Source organism: Stegostoma tigrinum, chromosome 5 (genome assembly GCF_030684315.1).
Source record: "Stegostoma tigrinum isolate sSteTig4 chromosome 5, sSteTig4.hap1, whole genome shotgun sequence".
In the NCBI taxonomy this organism is placed as follows: Eukaryota; Metazoa; Chordata; class Chondrichthyes; order Orectolobiformes; family Stegostomatidae; genus Stegostoma; species Stegostoma tigrinum.
The window spans coordinates 3,202,148-3,218,903 of NC_081358.1; positions in this window are offsets into that span (position 1 = coordinate 3,202,148).

A 16,756-nucleotide genomic window follows, 5' to 3' on the forward strand; every position below is an offset into this window, starting at 1 on the left:
AAAAGTTGAGTGCTATTTTACATATGGACATAAGAAATGAAAATAGAAGTCAGCCATTTGGTCCAGAAGACTGCTCTGCTGTCCATTAAGATCATGGTTTGTGTTTCACAGCCTGTATTCCTATCTACCACGATAACCTTGCCAGTAAAAGTCAATTTACCTATGCTGAAAAATAATTGCTGACCCTGCTTTCATCACCTTCTGAGACAGAAAATTCCAAAGTTGTGCAACCTTCTGATAAAAAAAATTCTCTTCAATTTTGTCCTGAAAGGGTGACACCTAACTTTAAAACATTACCTCCTTTTGTCAAGACCATTCAGGATCTATTCACTTCAATCAAGCCATCCCTCACTGTTCTAATTTTATGGTGGAAACAAGCCCAGTCTGTCCGAACTATTCTCATACGTCACCTCTGAAGAAGGGCCTAGGCCTGAAACATCAGCCTTCCTGCTCCTCTGATGCTGCATGGCCTGCTTTGCTCATCCAACTCTACACTTTGTTATCCAAGTATCATCTTCCTTAAACCAGCTCAAATATGTTTACGTCTTTCCTTAGGTAAGATGGTCAAAACTGCTCATGAGATTTGAGATAGTAGGAACTGCAGGTGCTGGAGAATCTGAGATAACAAGGTGTAGAGCTGGATGAACACAGCAGGCCAAGCAGCATCATGCTCTACACCCTGTTATATCACACGATATTTGCGGTCTGGTCTCAGCCATGTCCTATACAACTGAAGCACAATTGCCTTACCTTCATAAACAAAAACAGATGTTGCTAGTAAAGCTCAGCATGTCTGGCAGCAACTGTGAAGAGAAATCAGACAACTGACGGAAAGGTCACTGGACTTGAAATATTAACTCTAATTTCTCTTAGGAGTTGCTGACAGACGTGCTGAGCTTTTCCAATAACTCAGGAGCACAAAAGCTGACGTTTCGGGCCTAGACCCTTCATTAGAGAAGGGGATGGGGTGAGGGTTCTGGAATAAATAGGGAGAGAGGGGGAGGCGGACCGAAGATGGAGAGAAAAGAAGATAGGTAGAGAGGAGAGTATAGGTGGGGAGGCAGGGGGGGATAGGTCAGTCCAGGGAAGACGGACAGGTCAAGGAGGTACGATGAGGTTAGTAGGTAGGAAATGGAGGTGCGGCTTGGGGTGGGAGGAAGGGATAGGTGAGAGGAAGAACAGGTTAGGAAGGCAGAGACAGGTTGGACTGGTTTTGGGATGCAGTGGGGGGAGGGGACGAACTGGGCTGGTTTTGGGATGCGGTGGGGGAAGGGGAGATTTTGAAGCTGGTGAAGTCCACATTGATGCCATTGGGCTGCAGGGTTCCCAAGCGGAATATGAGTTGCTGTTCCTGCAACCTTCGGGTGGCATCATTGTGGCACTGCAGGAGGCCCATGATGGACATGTCATCTAAAGAATGGGAGGGGGAGTTGAAATGGTTCGCGACTGGGAGGTGCAGTTGTTTATTGCGAACCGAGCAGAGGTGTTCTGCAAAGCGGTCCCCAAGCCTCCGCTTGATTTCCCCAATTTAGAGGAAGCCACACTGGGTACAATGGATACAGTATACCACATTGGCAGATGTGCAGGTGATGACCTCATCACCTCAGGGGACCTCCCACCCACAGCCTCCATCCTTATTATTCCCCAACCCCGCACAGCCCGTTTCTATCTCCTTCCCAAAATCCAAAAACCTGCCTGCCCTGGTCGACCCATTGTCTCAGCCTGTTCCTGCCCCACTGAACTCATCTCCACATATCTGGACTCCATTTTCTCCTCTTTGGTCCAGGAATTCCCTACCTACGTCCGTGACACCACCCACACCCTCCACTTCCTCCAGAACTTCCAATTCCCTGGCCCCCAACACCTCATTTTCACCATGGACATCCAGTCCCTATACACCTGTATTCCGCATGCAGATGGCCTCAAGGCCCTCGGCTTCTTCCTGTACCGCAGGCACGACCAGTCCCCCTCCACCGACACCCTCATCCGCCTAGCCAAACTCGTCCTCACCCTCAACAACTTCTCTTTTGACTCCTCCCACTTCCTACTGACTAAGGCGGTGGCCATGGGCACCCGCATGGGCCCCAGCCATGCCTGCCTCTTTGGAGGTTACGTGGAACAGTCCCTCTTCCGCACCTACACAGGCCCCAAACCCCACCTCTTCCTCTGTTACATTGATGACTGCATCGGCGCCGCCTCTTGCTCCCCAGAGGAGCTCGAACAGTTCATCCACTTCACCAACACCTTCCACCCCAACCTTCAGTTCGCCTGGGCCATCTCCAACACATCCCTCACCTTCCTGGACCTCTCAGTCTCCATCTCAGGCAACCAGCTTGTAACTGATGTCCATTTCAAGCCCACCGACTCCCACAGCTACCTAGAATACACCTCCTCCCACCCACCCTCATGCAAAAATTCCATTCCCTATTCCCAATTCTTCCACCTCCGCTGCATCTGCTCCCACGATGAGGCATTCCACTCCCGCACATCCCAGATGTCCAAGTTCTTCAAGGACTGCAACTTTTCCCCCCACAGTGGTCGAGAAAGCCCTTGACCGCGTCTCACGCATTTCCCGCAACACATCCCTCACACCCCGCCCCCGCCACAGCCACCCAAAGAGGATCCCCCTCGTTCTCACACATCACCCCACCAACCTCTGGATACAACGCATCATCCTCCGACACTTACGCCATCTACAATCCAACCCCACCACCCAAGACATTTTTCCATCCCCACCCTTGTCTGCTTTCCGGAGAGACCACTCTCTCCGTGACTCCCTCGTTCGCTCCACACTGCCCTCCAACCCCACCACACCTGGCACCTTACCCTGCAACCGCAGAAAATGCTACACTTGCCCCCACACCTCCTCCCTCACCCCTATCCCAGGCCCCAAGATGACTTTCCATATAAAGCAGAGGTTCACCTGCACATCTGCCAATGTGGTATACTGCATCCACTGTACCCGGTGTAGCTTCCCCTACATTGGGGAAACCAAGCGGAGGCTTGGGGACCGCTTTGCAGAACACCTCCGCTCAGTTCGCAATTAACAACTGCACCTCCCAGTCGCGAACCATTTCAACTCCCCCTCCTATTCTTTAGATGACATGTCCATCATGGGCCTCCTGCAGTGCCACAATGATGCCATCCGAAGGTTGCAGGAACAGCAACTCATATTCCGCTTGGGAACCCTGCAGCCCAATGGTATCAATGTGGACTTCACCAGCTTCAAAATCTCCCCTTCCCCCACCGCATCCCAAAACCAGCCCAGCTCTTCCCCTCCACCCACTGCATCCCAAAACCAGTCCAACCTGTCTCTGCCTCCCTAACCTGTTCTTCCTCTCACCCATCCCTTCCTCCCACCCCAAGCCGCACCTCCATCTCCTACCTACTAACCTCATCCCACCTCCTTGACCTGTCCGTTTTCCCTGGACTGACCTATCCCCTCCCTACCTCCCCACCTGTACTCTCCTCTCCACCTATCTTCTTTTCTCCCCATCTTCGGTCCGCCTCCCCCTCTCTCCCTATTTATTCCAGAACCCTCAACCCATCCCCCTCTCTGATGAAGGGTCTAGGCCCGAAACGACAGCTTTTGTGCTCCTGAAATGCTGCTTGGCCTGCTGTGTTCATCCAGCTTCACACTTTGTTATCTTGGATTCTCCAGCATCTGCAGTTCCCATTATCACTTTTCCAACAACTACTGTTTTTGTTTCTGATTTACATCATTCTCAGTTCTCTCATTTTTTATCTTGCTTTACTTCCACATTCATTTCCTCTTATCATGAAAGATAGCATTCCGTTAGCCTTCTTAATTACTTGTTGCACCCATATGATAGCTTTTGTGGTTCTTGCACAAGAAAATCTAAATCTTGTTACACCTCAGAATTCTGCACTCGTTCCATGTTGAAGTAATACTCTGGGTTTTTTTATTCTTCCTGCCAAAGCGAAGAATTTTCACTTTTCCACATTGTACCCTGAAGATGACGTTTGTGCAATGACAGTGAGTAGTGTCAACTAGCAATAAGATGGCCAAGTTGTCAAACAAGTGCTACAGAGAACCATGCCAACTTCTCCAGGTGAGTATATAATCAACAGATGCATTGTTAAACCTCCAAAGTGTTACGTTGAGGCTTGAAATGTTCATCGCGTAACCTCTGTTTTTACTTTTTCATAATTATCGAATTGACAACGCATGCCTGTGTACAATCATGTAGCTTGGTTTTGGATACATTTTATCTTTGCAAAAAGGCCATGTGGTGTTATGACAATCACTTGAACCTTGCCAGCAAAAATGTATATTAACCCAGACCTGGTCAATCCACTGGAGTACATGAATCATCCAAAGACCCAAGATGGGGTATCTGTATGTCACTCAGTCCATGATTACTCCTCCGATACTCCGTATTCTTTAATTACTGCAACATTTTGATATAGTAACCAATCACACTTTTATTTTGATCACAATCCTTTTTACATCCCTTTCACTAATACTACTTTTATTGTTTTAAAGTCAGTTTCTCTATGGATTTTGTGTCAGTGTCTTATTGTTTAAACTATGTTTTTGTGTTCCTCCAAGCCACACAAATCCTTTCATCAAGTAGGTGTACATGTCTGAGATCCATTCTTCGGTGCATATTTTTTACCGTATCAAGTTTGTTACCTCTGAGATAACATTTACTTTTGTACACTTACATTGGTATCCCAAGACCACGTCATGCATTCTTGACTCCCACATGATCTTATCAAATGATCAATGAGGTTTTACTTATCTGTCCACATATGGTCCCAATTCCTTGGGTAGTGGTTTGATCACCAATTCAGTTCTCTTAAAAGGAAAGACAAGGACACAAACATCACCAAGAAAATTACCATTTCTGAAGAAGTTTCTAGGCCCAAAATGTCAACCTTCCTGCTCCTCTGATGCTGCTTGGCCTGCTGTGTTCATCCAGCTCTACACCTTGTTATCTCAGATTCTCCAGCATCTGCAGTTCCTACTGTCTCTTTAACCAAGGAAAAGCTATCAGTTTCTTGCTCTCATTTAAACCTCCTTTTCACTACCATAACATTTTACTCTGATTTGCCACTTCAACCCATTATTCTAACTTTTTTTTTGCCTTCTACCACCAGTCTCTAACCTTCATTACTTCGCCTCATCCAATTTTGCAACTTAACTATTATGACCATATCTAATTCCAAAGATCTGTAGAGATTTGTAGTTCATGGAACGTAATCTTATAATATTTTAAAACATAATTCAAACATTTCTGTTTGATTCAGGCACAACACACTTTGTTTGCTCCTTTTCTAAATTAACCCACTTTTTTTAAAGTTACTTGATAACTCATTCTACGTATTTGATCTAACTCTATGTAAATTTGTCCAATATCAATGTTTTGTTTACTCCCTTAAAGTTGCTAACCATTTTAGTATGCATTGAAATGACTGAGACTATGTGCATGCACTTTATCATTTCCCAGAATCCCCTTAAATTTTCAGGTAACTATCCAATTTAAATGTTTTAGAATACCAGGGCATGTGAATCTTAATTTAGTTTTTCTCATGATATGCTTAAGTGTACCCAGGCTCAGAGGTTTCGAGATTCCGGACACTCACTTCAGTTGATATTTCCACAGTACTTCCCCAACACTGAAGCGTGTTATTGATGAACGATTTGATGGGTTGAGGATGCCTCGTCCATCACCGTGTTGTGATGTTGAAACTTGTAAACGGGTTCAGCCATCAGTGTCTCAAACAACTGAAAAAAAACACAAATAAGTTCTGTCCACTTCATGGCAAGTAGAATGGGTTAATTGGTATTAATCTACTTTTGATTCAAAAAGGGGGTGGGGTGTAAACTCCTGTGTGTAATTACATCATCCATCTCTCTTCCTCCTTGCAGGATGGAAAAGTTCACCCCTTTGTTAAGTTGGAGTCTCTTAAACTCCTTGCGCACAGGGAGTTGCATTTTCTCATTCCAAGTCCCGATCGCTTGGATTTTAATAATGAGTCAGTCTTACCACCCGCAATTAAAGACGCACTCATATTAAAACAATGCTTGGAAGTTCACTCTGGCCAGAAAATGAAGTTACAAAAGCGGTAATTTCTGGGATTAAACTTTATCCAGTCCAAACCCACATGGAGCCAATTCCGAAACGTAAATTTTTACCAAGTTCTACAAACCAAATTTCTGAATCCACATTTTGCAAATTTTTTTGCTTTACATAACCACTGATAGTTTCTTGAAAGGGTATTACATTAACCATACATGTCCCTTACTGATACAAGCACAAGATGCTTTCAAATCATCATATATTCTCAAAACGCAACTTAAAACTTTAAAGTATCCCCCGATCTTGAGCTCCAGGGAATGAAAAGACACAAATTATGCAGGATGACATTTAGCAGCCAGCAAACAAAGATGCATTCAAACTAGATCAGAAACAGCTAACACTTTCTACAGGATTCAGTGCACTTGCACAGTGCAGAAACCTGGCCTTCAGCTCTCCGTTTGTCCAGTTATAACTGTCCCCCATCCATTCAGGGGTCCTAATCATACAAACATATTAGCTACACACCTGAATCCAGACTCTGCTACATTCCACTCCAGGAAGATCTCTGGAACATCAGGTTGCTTTTCCCTCCTCTTACATATTTTCCCAAGTTGCATTCTCATTGCCAAAAATGTCATGGATCACAGGGTGTATCCAAATGCTTCTTTTTGGATTTGGTTAAATGTAGTTAAAAGAAGGCTCGACAACGGTAATTTGCTTAAATATGAGCATTTATTGAGTAAAGATGAGAAAAGGGCAGAACATTTATCAAGTAAATAAAAAGAATGAAAAAGTGAGGAAAGAAGCAATAAGCCACACACCTTCTTCCTGTTGGGGAGCCCTCGATCGAAGGCTGGTCTGGGAGCTGAGCTTGTTCCTGGTACCATTTGCAATTGCAGTCCGAGGTGAAGTCCAGTGACTTGGAACGAAACTCTCACTCGTACAGTGTAACAAACAGCCAGGCACAGAAAAAAGAAACAACTGCAAAAAAAACACTTTGATTGTGCTGGCTTTGGCACTCAGAGGAATGTTCACAGGATTCATTCAAAGTCACGCAGCTGTTGAATATCATCGGCAAATTCAGCCCTTCAGCCCATCCTATATACTATTCTTATGACCAACGTGAATAATCTCCCATTAACCCATTTATACTGTAAAAGTACAGTATTTGTGGATTGGGAGGCAGGGACTTAGAATTTAATGTTTGTAAAATGCTAAGCGGGGAAACCATTGCATGGTCCCTTTAAAAGATCAAGCGCTCTTTCTTTGCGTAGAGATATAAATTGGATGTCTATGAGCAGCAGCTTGAAATTTTGCAAGTACATGGAGAGTACCCGAATTGGAAAATTTATATCAAAAGGCCGTGCTGTTACCGGGCCAAACAGCAGTTTTTTTTTTAACCTGGACAATAGGCTACTGAATTTAGCCAATTAATTTGAACCAGGCACTTAGATACCAAAACATATTAATTTTAAATCTGATGGTTTTGACAACAGAGGACCAATCCAATCGTAAGAAACTGTGTGGAGTTTGCACATTCTCCCCATATCTGTGTGGGTTTCCTCCGGGTGCTCTGGTTTTCTCCCACAGTCCAAAGATGTGCAGGTTAGGTGGATTGGCCATGCTAAATTGCCCATAGTGTTCATGGATGTTTAGGTTAGGGAAATTAGGGGAATGGATCTGGCTGGGATGCTCTTTAGAGGGACAGTGTGGACCTCTTGGGGCAAATGGCCTGTTTCCATAACGTAGGGATGCTATGATTCTAAATATTGATATGTCATCAAGGGTATAAAAAGAGGGGGCAATTAGACAAAAACACCAGAGCCAGCTGCCATCCACCAGAACTAATATCCCTCAGCTCTCAAGAGAGAATCGCTGCCTCTCACAGCCTTCTCTATGTCATAGAGAAAGCACCATCTAAACAACAGCAGCACGGCTATTTAATATTTCTGACAGAAGAATTGGTGGGGAAGGCATTTCTGACAGAAGAACTGACAGAGAAGGCACAGAACATTCCAGAAGACACACAACCTGGCTGTAATTTCAAGATACTAAATTCTTTTTTATATATACAAGTGGGATTTGTATTCATTAGAACAGCATACCATTAGAATCTTGTTTTATTCAGGAATAGTTAGTAGTTAGAAGGGATTTATTTGGTTTGTTAATAGTTTAGTTAATTTGTTTATAGTTAGAATTAGATAAATAAAGTTGTTACTTGTTGATTTCAGAGTATCAGGGATTTGTTTTATTTAACCACTAGAAGCTGCTGAAAAGCAGGCTACACCACTTTTCACACTCCTTTTATAGATTATGGGGCAAGGTGCACCTCTTTGGGTGTTTCAGTTTTAGTTCTCAGAGGTGGGGTGGTGTCAACCACTGCTTTGTAATAATACTGCATCTGACAATTTCTTATGCATGCGCTTAACCTTTCCAGACCTCTTCGTGGACGCTGTGTCCTCCTCACGGCTCACATTCGCTTCCAGCTTTGCATTATCGCCAAATGTCTGTTAAATAATCCTCTGCCAATACTAATAAATTATCCACAACTACATGAGCACATATTCTGTGCATTAATCTATTGTGTAGTTTCTAATTGAATTATTTTTGAAACTCAGGCATACTACATCCAGTGGATCCCCTTTATCTACAGTATTATATCGATCCTCAAAGAAATCACTATTAAGTGAAGAGAACTTTGTATCGTCATCTGGGAAAGTGCACTCTAGTATTTCCAGTATCTCAAAAAATGTCAGTTGGTGAATTCAGTTTTATTCCTTCTTCTCTGCAGTAGTTTTGTTGCAATGAAGTGCCTTACTAGGCTATTTCAGAATCAACACATACCCAAAGGCCACACCTTTGATTGGACGAAAGATAAAAGGAGAAGTTATTCAAAGTGTGGACAATCTTGGCCAAACAGGGGAGGATGCTCATCGATGGGGGCAGTTCAGAGCTTGTTTCTCAGAAGAAGCAAGAGCTCTAAGACTATCCTGATGGGTTATGGATGTGTAAAGGGATTGCACGTCTATGGTGAAGATGAAGCAGCTGGAGCCTGGGAACAGGAAATTCTGAAACTGATGTAAAGCATCAGAAGTGTGGAGGGGAGATAAAGTGGAGTTGTTGTAGGAAGAAATAAGTTTCTTGGAGTAGGAACAGGCAGAAACAATGAGTTTTCCCAGGCAGTCCTGTTTGTGCATTTTGGGAGAAGCTAGAAGTAGGCTTTATGGGGTTGGGATTCTATGAGCTTGGAGGCTTGGGGACTTTACCAGATGAAATGAGATTAGTGACCATTGTAGGCATATTGGCCTGATGTTCAATGGTGGTCTGGGGGAGACAGGAGGAGGTAACTGAGAACTGGCACTCAGCCTCTGCAGTGGTCAGTCTGCCTAAATAGAGGTTAGTCCACCAGACAACAACAACACCACTCTTGTCAGCATGTTTAATTATAAAGTCAGGTTTGGATCTGAGAGCATGGATTGCAGTCAGTTCAGAGAAAGATAGTTTTGAATGGGTAAGGGAGGAGTGTGCAGAGAAATTAAGGTGACCAATATCACATTGACAGTTCACCATTAACTGCTTGAGTGCAGGTAAAAGGCCAGAGGGAGGGGTACAGGTGAAGGAAGAGTGTTGGAGATGGATAAAGAGGTCTGTGGTATGGGGAGAGGGATCTTTTCCAAAGAAATGGGCACAGAAATGAAGGCTATGGAAGATGAATTCAACATCATTGAGGTGGGGGTGCAGAGGTATAAAGCTAAGACATTTGCTGATTAAAGAAAATACTCAGATAATGGAAGATCAGAAAGGATAGTAATTACATGACAGAACCTAGGGAAGGGAAAGGGGATGGAGTGAGAAGGGCAGGGAGAAGAGGAATATTACAGTGGGTACATCTAGGGTGTTGCTTAATGCCTGAAAGAAAGCAAAAAGCCTCTTCTCCCCTCACATCACCCCATCTCCCCCAACTTTGGCTTCAGCATAAAAACCATTTTTTTCCTAGCTGCTAACCATAACGCAACAGCTTCCCAGCTCATAGTCCCCCAACAATGTACAGCCCACTTTTACCTCCTTTCCAAATTCCACAAACAGAATTGCCTCGCAGGCTCATTACTTCTCCCACCTCCTGCCCCACAGAACTTATGTCTTCCTGCCTTGAGTTGATATCTTCTCCCCTTGTAAAGTCCCTTCCCACTTACACCCACAGTGCTTCTAGCACTTTATGTCAGTTTTAGAATTTCCAGTTTGTGGGATCTGGCTGCCTCTTCTTCACCATGGACGTACAATCCCTTGCTCTGGCCAATGAAGGCAAGTGTACCAAACATCTTCTACACTACCCTGTCTACCTGTGACTCCACCTTCAAGAGACTATGAACCTATACCCCCATGTCCCTTTGTTAGGCAATACCCCGCAGGATCTTATGGTATAGAATAGAGTAACAATTCATTGACACTTATATTCATGAAAATACAGTGAGATGTGCGTAAGCCATCACAATATGGCACCATTTAATTACAGAAATTATTCGAAAAAATGTTGGGACAAAGTTTGGGCAGCAGGATGACTCAGGGGTTAGCAATGCTGCTTCTCAATGCCAGAGTCCCAGAGATTTCATGTTCTCCCTGTATCTGCTTGAGTTTCCTCTGGGTGCTCCGGTCCATAAATGTGCAGGTTAGGCGGAGTGGCCGTGTTAATTTGCCCTGGAGTGTCCTGGGACATGCAGGCTATGCGCATTAGCCATGGGGATTGCAGGGTTACACAGATTGGGTTGGGGAGTGGCTTTGGGTGGGATGCTCTTCAGAGGGCTGGTGTGTACTCGATGGATTGACTGACTTGCTTCCACCATGCAGGGATTCGATGATCCTATGCTCGGTCGTCGTTTATTCCCTCCAAGGCAATCTGGATTTATGGAGTGGCTACAGAACACCATCACCGAAGCCCCCACTGAGACCACCAAAGCAAGGATTTCCAGACCAGGCCTGCCAGTGCCAAAGCGGACACTGAAGCCACTGCATCATCTCCATAGCAAGGAGAGACGGACCCAAGGCAAAGAGAAATGGAGAACAAAAGTGAAAAAAAGGCAAAGAAGAAAAAGCCAGCCAAGCGAGCAGGAGTGGGCCCGGACACTTCTTACCTACTGCTATCTTGTCATGATGTCGTGAAGAGCAAGTGTGTAGAAAGATTCAAAGATGAAAATGAGAGCTAAAGCTATAATGGTGGAGTCATAGAGACATTGAGACCTACAGTGCAGAACAAAACTCTTCCAACCATCATTTCCATATGATTCTTCCTATTTATTCTAATCTCATTTTCCAGCACTTGGCCCATAGACTTCTCTGCCTTGACATCACAAATGCAAGTCTAAATGTTTCCTAAATGATATGAGGGTTTCTGCCTTGTTGAGTTCCTAAGAAATAAGGAATGAGTCCACAATTGTTTCAAATATCCAGCTTTATTTCTTCTGTTGCCAGTTGAGAACTCTACAGTAACAGCTTTATTGATGCATCCTTTACATTTCTTCCTATCTTCCTTGAAACTGCAAATAACGGTCAGTATTCCTATAAACTTGTTCCGCGATATCTTCCCAAAACAATTTTCAATATACTCCACAGCCTATACCACCCCTACAGGCAGTGATTTCCAAATTCCCACCACCTTCTGAGTCAAAAAAGTTATCCCTCGCATCCCATTTAAATCTCCTGTCCGTTACCTTAAATTTATGGATAGTAGGAACTGCAGATGCTGGAGAATCTAAGATAACAAGGTGTAGAGCTGGATGAACACAGCTGGCCAAGCAGCATCAGAGGAGCAGGAGAGCTGACGTTTCGGGCCTAGACCCTTCTTCAGAAATGAATGGTTTAGACTTGACTGTAGGAGCATTGATCAAGTTTGCAGATGACACAAAAATTAGTGGGGTGGTAAATGGTGAGGAGGATAGCTTAAGGTGTCAAGACAATATAGACAAGATGGTCAGATGGGCTAATCAGTGGCAAATGGAATTCAATCCAGATAAATATGAAGTGATGCACTTGGGCAGGACAAACAAGGCAAAGGAATAAATGATGAGTAATAGGACCCTGGAAAGCACTAAGGATCAGAGGGACCTTGGTGTGCATGTTCACCAGACTCTTAAGTAACTGGGACAAGTGGATGAAGTGATTGAAAGGCATATGGTATATTTGCCTTTAGTCAGGGTATAGAATGTAAGAGCAGAACCATTGTGCTGGAACTATACAAAAGGTTGGTTAGTCCATGACTGGGGTATTGTGTGCAGTTCTGGAATCCACATTACAGGACTGAGATAACAAGGTGTGGAGCTGGATGAACACAGCAGGCCAAGCAGCATCAGGGGAGCAGGAAGGATGGCGTTTTGGGCCTAGACCCTTCTTCAGAAATGAAGGACATTATAGGATTGATGTGATAGCAGTGGAGAGGGTACCTAGATGCTGCCTGGGCTGGAGACTTTCTATTATGAAGAGAGATTAGACAGACTGGGGTTGTTTTCCTTGGAGCAAAGGAGATTAAAGTGGACTTAACTGAGATGTATAAAATAAGAGGGGGCATAGATAGAGTAGACAGGAATAGAGATAATGGGAACTGCAGATGCTGGAGATTCCAAGATAATAAAATGTGAGGCTGGATGAACACAGCAGGGCTGCTGTGTTCATCCAGCCTCACATTTTATTATCATAGAGTAGACAGGAAGATACTTTTCTCTTTAAAGGAGGCATCAACGACCAGGACATAAATTTAAGGTAAAATTAAAGGCAAATATACCATATGCCTTCTCAGTCTCCCATGCAGGATATTTTTATAAGCCTTGCTGAAGTAGACTACATGAAAAACATTGCCTTCACCTACATCCAGGTCATCTGTTAGAAGTATTCAATCAAGTTGGTCAGGCATGACCTCCCCTTAATAAAACCGTGATAACTGTTTTGATTAATCCCTGCCTCTCCAAATGCAAATTAATTCTATTCTTCAGAATTGCTTTCAACTTTAGACCGATTGGCCTGTACTATCCTGATTTATACCTTTCTCCCTTCTTGAACAATGGACCTAATTGATTTTGGTGAAGAAAGAATCTTTATTGCTAAGTTGTAAGAAAGTGTACTGAATTGACCGAGATGAATCTGTAACACTGCTTGAATCAGTATACTTGTGAACCCAATCTATTGCACAAGATTATCTTGATCTCTGCTGATCAAATGCCGATTAAAGCTAATAATGTTATTTTTTTTCCTGCGTCATCTTGATGAACCACCAGAGGGCAGCACAGGCTGAGAGTGAGGTTCCCACACTGCTTTCTGCTGTTTCAAGTATAAATAGCCTAACCAAGCGCATTGCTTATAGTATTCAAATGTAGGTGTCTCTCTGCAGTTCATTTTCCAGCAGTAATAAATTAGTAAATGTGAAAAGAATTTCCAGATTGATGGCAAGAAGAATAGATTAGAATAGATCATTCAGGAGGCAGAGGGGGTTATTGAGAGGAGTTACAGGGAGGTAGTCATTTCTCAAGTACATAAACAACTGCACCTCCCAGTCGCAAACCATTTCCATTCCCCCTCCCATTCTTTAAACAACATGTCCATCATGGGCCTCCTGCAGTGCCACAATGATGCCACCCAAAGGTTGCAGGAACAGCAACTCATATTCCGCCTGGGAACCCTGCAGCCCAATGGTATCAATGTGGACTCCACCAGCTTCAAAATCTCCCCTTCCCCTACTGCATCCCTAAACCAGCTCAGTTCATCTCCTCCCCCCACTGCACCACACAACCAGCCCAGCTCTTCCCCCCCACCCACTGCATCCCAAAACCAGTCCAACCTGTCTCTGCCTCCCTAACCGGTTCTTCCTCTCACCCATCCCTTCCTCCCACCCCAAGCCGCACCCCCAGCTACCTACTAACCTCATCCCACCTCCTTGACCTGTCCGTCTTCCCTGGACTGACCTATCCCCTCCCTACCTCCCCACCTACACTCTCTCCACCTATCTTCTTTTCTCTCCATCTTCAGTCCGCCTCCCCCTCTCTCCCTATTTATTCCAGTTCCCTCCCCCCATCCCCCTCTCTGATGAAGGGTCTAGGCCCGAAACGTCAGCTTTTGTGCTCCTGAGATGCTGCTGGGCCTGCTGTGTTCATCCAGCCTCACATTTTATTATCTTGGAATCTCCAGCATCTGCAGTTCCCATTATCTCAGGAAAAAGGCAGATGGGTTACGGTCAGGGGACGGAAAGGGAACCGGCAGGCAGGGCAGGGATCCCCTGTGGCCATTCCCCTCAACAATAGGTATACCATTTTGGATACTGTTGGGGGGACGACTTACCAGGGGAAAGCAGTGGGGCACAGGTCTCTGGCACAGAGTCTGTCCCTGCTGCTTAGAAGGGAAGGGGGAAGAGGACCAGAGCAGTAGTCATTGGGGACTCCATAGTCAGGGGGACAGATAGGAGGTTCTGTGGGGATGAGAGAGACTCATGGTTGGTGTGTTGCCTCCCAGGTGCCAGGGTGTGTGATGTCTCTGATCTTGTTTTTGGGATCCTTAAGGGGGAGGGGGAAAAAGTCATGGTCCACATTGGTACCAACGACATAGGTAGAGAGAGATATGGGGATTTTAGGCAGAAATTCAGGGAGCTAGGATGGAAGCCGAGAGCTAGGACGAACAGAGTTGTTGTCTCTGGTTTGTTGCCCGTGCCACGTGCTAGTGAGGCGAGGAATAGGGAGAGAGAGGAGTTGAACACGTGGCTACAGGGATGGTGCAGGAGGGAGGGTTTTGGATTCTTGGATAATTGGTGCTGTTTCTGGGTTAGGTGGGACCTCTACAAGCAAGATGGTCTTCACCTGAACCAGAAGGGTACCGATATCCTGGGGGGGGGGAAGTTTGCTAAGGCTATTCGGGTGGGTTTAAACTAATTCAGTAGGGGGATGGGAACCAAAATTGTAGTTCAACTATAGAAAAGGTTGAGAGTAGGGTGGTCCGAAATAAAGTTTCAGGGACGCAAGATGGCACCGGCAAGCAAGAAGTTGGTTTGAAGTGTGTCTACTTCAATGCTAGGAGCGTCCGGAATAAGGTGGGTGAACTTGCAGCATGGGTTAGTACCTGGGACTTTGATGTTGTGGCCATTTCGGAGACATAGATAGAGCAGGGACAGGAATGGTTGTTGAAGGTTCCGGGATTTAGATGTTTCAGTAAGAACAGAGAAGATGGTGAAAGGAGCGGAGGTGTGACATTGTTGGTCAAGAACAGTATTACAGTTGCAGAAAGGATGTTTGGAGACTCGTCCACTGAGGTAGTATGGGCTGAGATTAGAAACAGGAAAGGAGAGGTCACCCTGTTGGGAGTTTTCTAGAAGCCTCCGAATAGTTCCAGAGATGTAGAGGAAAGGATAGCAAAGATGATTCTCGATAGGAGTGAGAGAGACAGGGTAGTTGTCATGGGGGACTTCAACTTTCCAAATATTGACTGGGAACACTATAGTTCGAGTACTAAAGATGGGTCAGTTTTTGTCCAGTGTGTACAGGAGGGCTTCCTGACACAGTATGTAGACAGGCCAACGAGGGGCGAAGCCACATTAGATTTGGCACTGGGTAATGAGACCGGCCAGGTGTTAGATTTGGAAGCAAGTGAACACTTTGGTGATAGTGAACACAATTCTGTTACGTTTACTTTAGTGATGGAAAGGGATAGGTGTATATCACTGGGCAAGAGTTATAGCTGGGGGAAAGGCAATTATGATGAGACTAGGCAAGATTTAGGGAGCATAGGATGGGGAAGGAAACTGCAGGGGATGGGCACATTAGAAATGTGGAGCTTATTGAAGAAAAAGCTCCTGTGTGTCCTAGATAAGTATGTACCTGTCAGGCAGGGAGGAAGCTGTAGAGCCCGGGAGCCATGGTTTACGAAGGAGGTGGAATCTCTGGTCAAGAGGAAGAAGAAGGCTTATGTTAGGATGAGATGTGAAGGCTCAGTTAGGGCGCTTGAGGGCTACGAGGTAGCCAGGAAAGACCTAAAGAGAGAGCTCAGAAGAGCCAGGAGGAGACATGAGAAGTTGTTGGCGGATCGGTTCAGGGTAAACACTAAGGCTTTCTATAGGTATTTAAGGAATAAAAGAATGACGAAAGTAAGATTAGGGCCAATCAAGGATAGTAGTGGGAAGTTGCGTGTGGAGTCAGAGGAGATAGGGGAAGCACTAAATGAATATTTTTCAACAGTATTCACTCTAGAAAACGACAATGTTGACGAGGAGAATACTGAGATACAGGCTACTAGACTAGGTGGGATTGAGGATCACAAGGAAGAGGTATTAGAAATCCTACAGAGGGTGAAAATAGATAAGTCCCCTGGGACGGATGGGATTTACCCTAGGATCCTCTGGGAAGCCAGGGAGGAGATTGCTGAGCCTTTGGCATTGATCTTTAACTCATCATTGTCTACAGGAATAGTGCCAGACGACTGGAGGATAGCAAATGTGGTTCCCCTGTTCAAGAAGGGGAGTAGAGACAACCCTGGCAATTATAGACTAGTGCCTGACCTCAGTTGTTGGTAAAGTATTGGAAAAGGTTATAAGGGATAGGATTTATAATCATCTAGAAAAGAATAAATTGATTAGGGATAGTCAGCACGGTTTTGTGAAGGGAAGGTTGTGCCTCACAAACCTTATTGAGTTCTTTGAGAAGGTGACCAAACAGGTAGATGAGAGTAAACCAGTTGATGTGGTG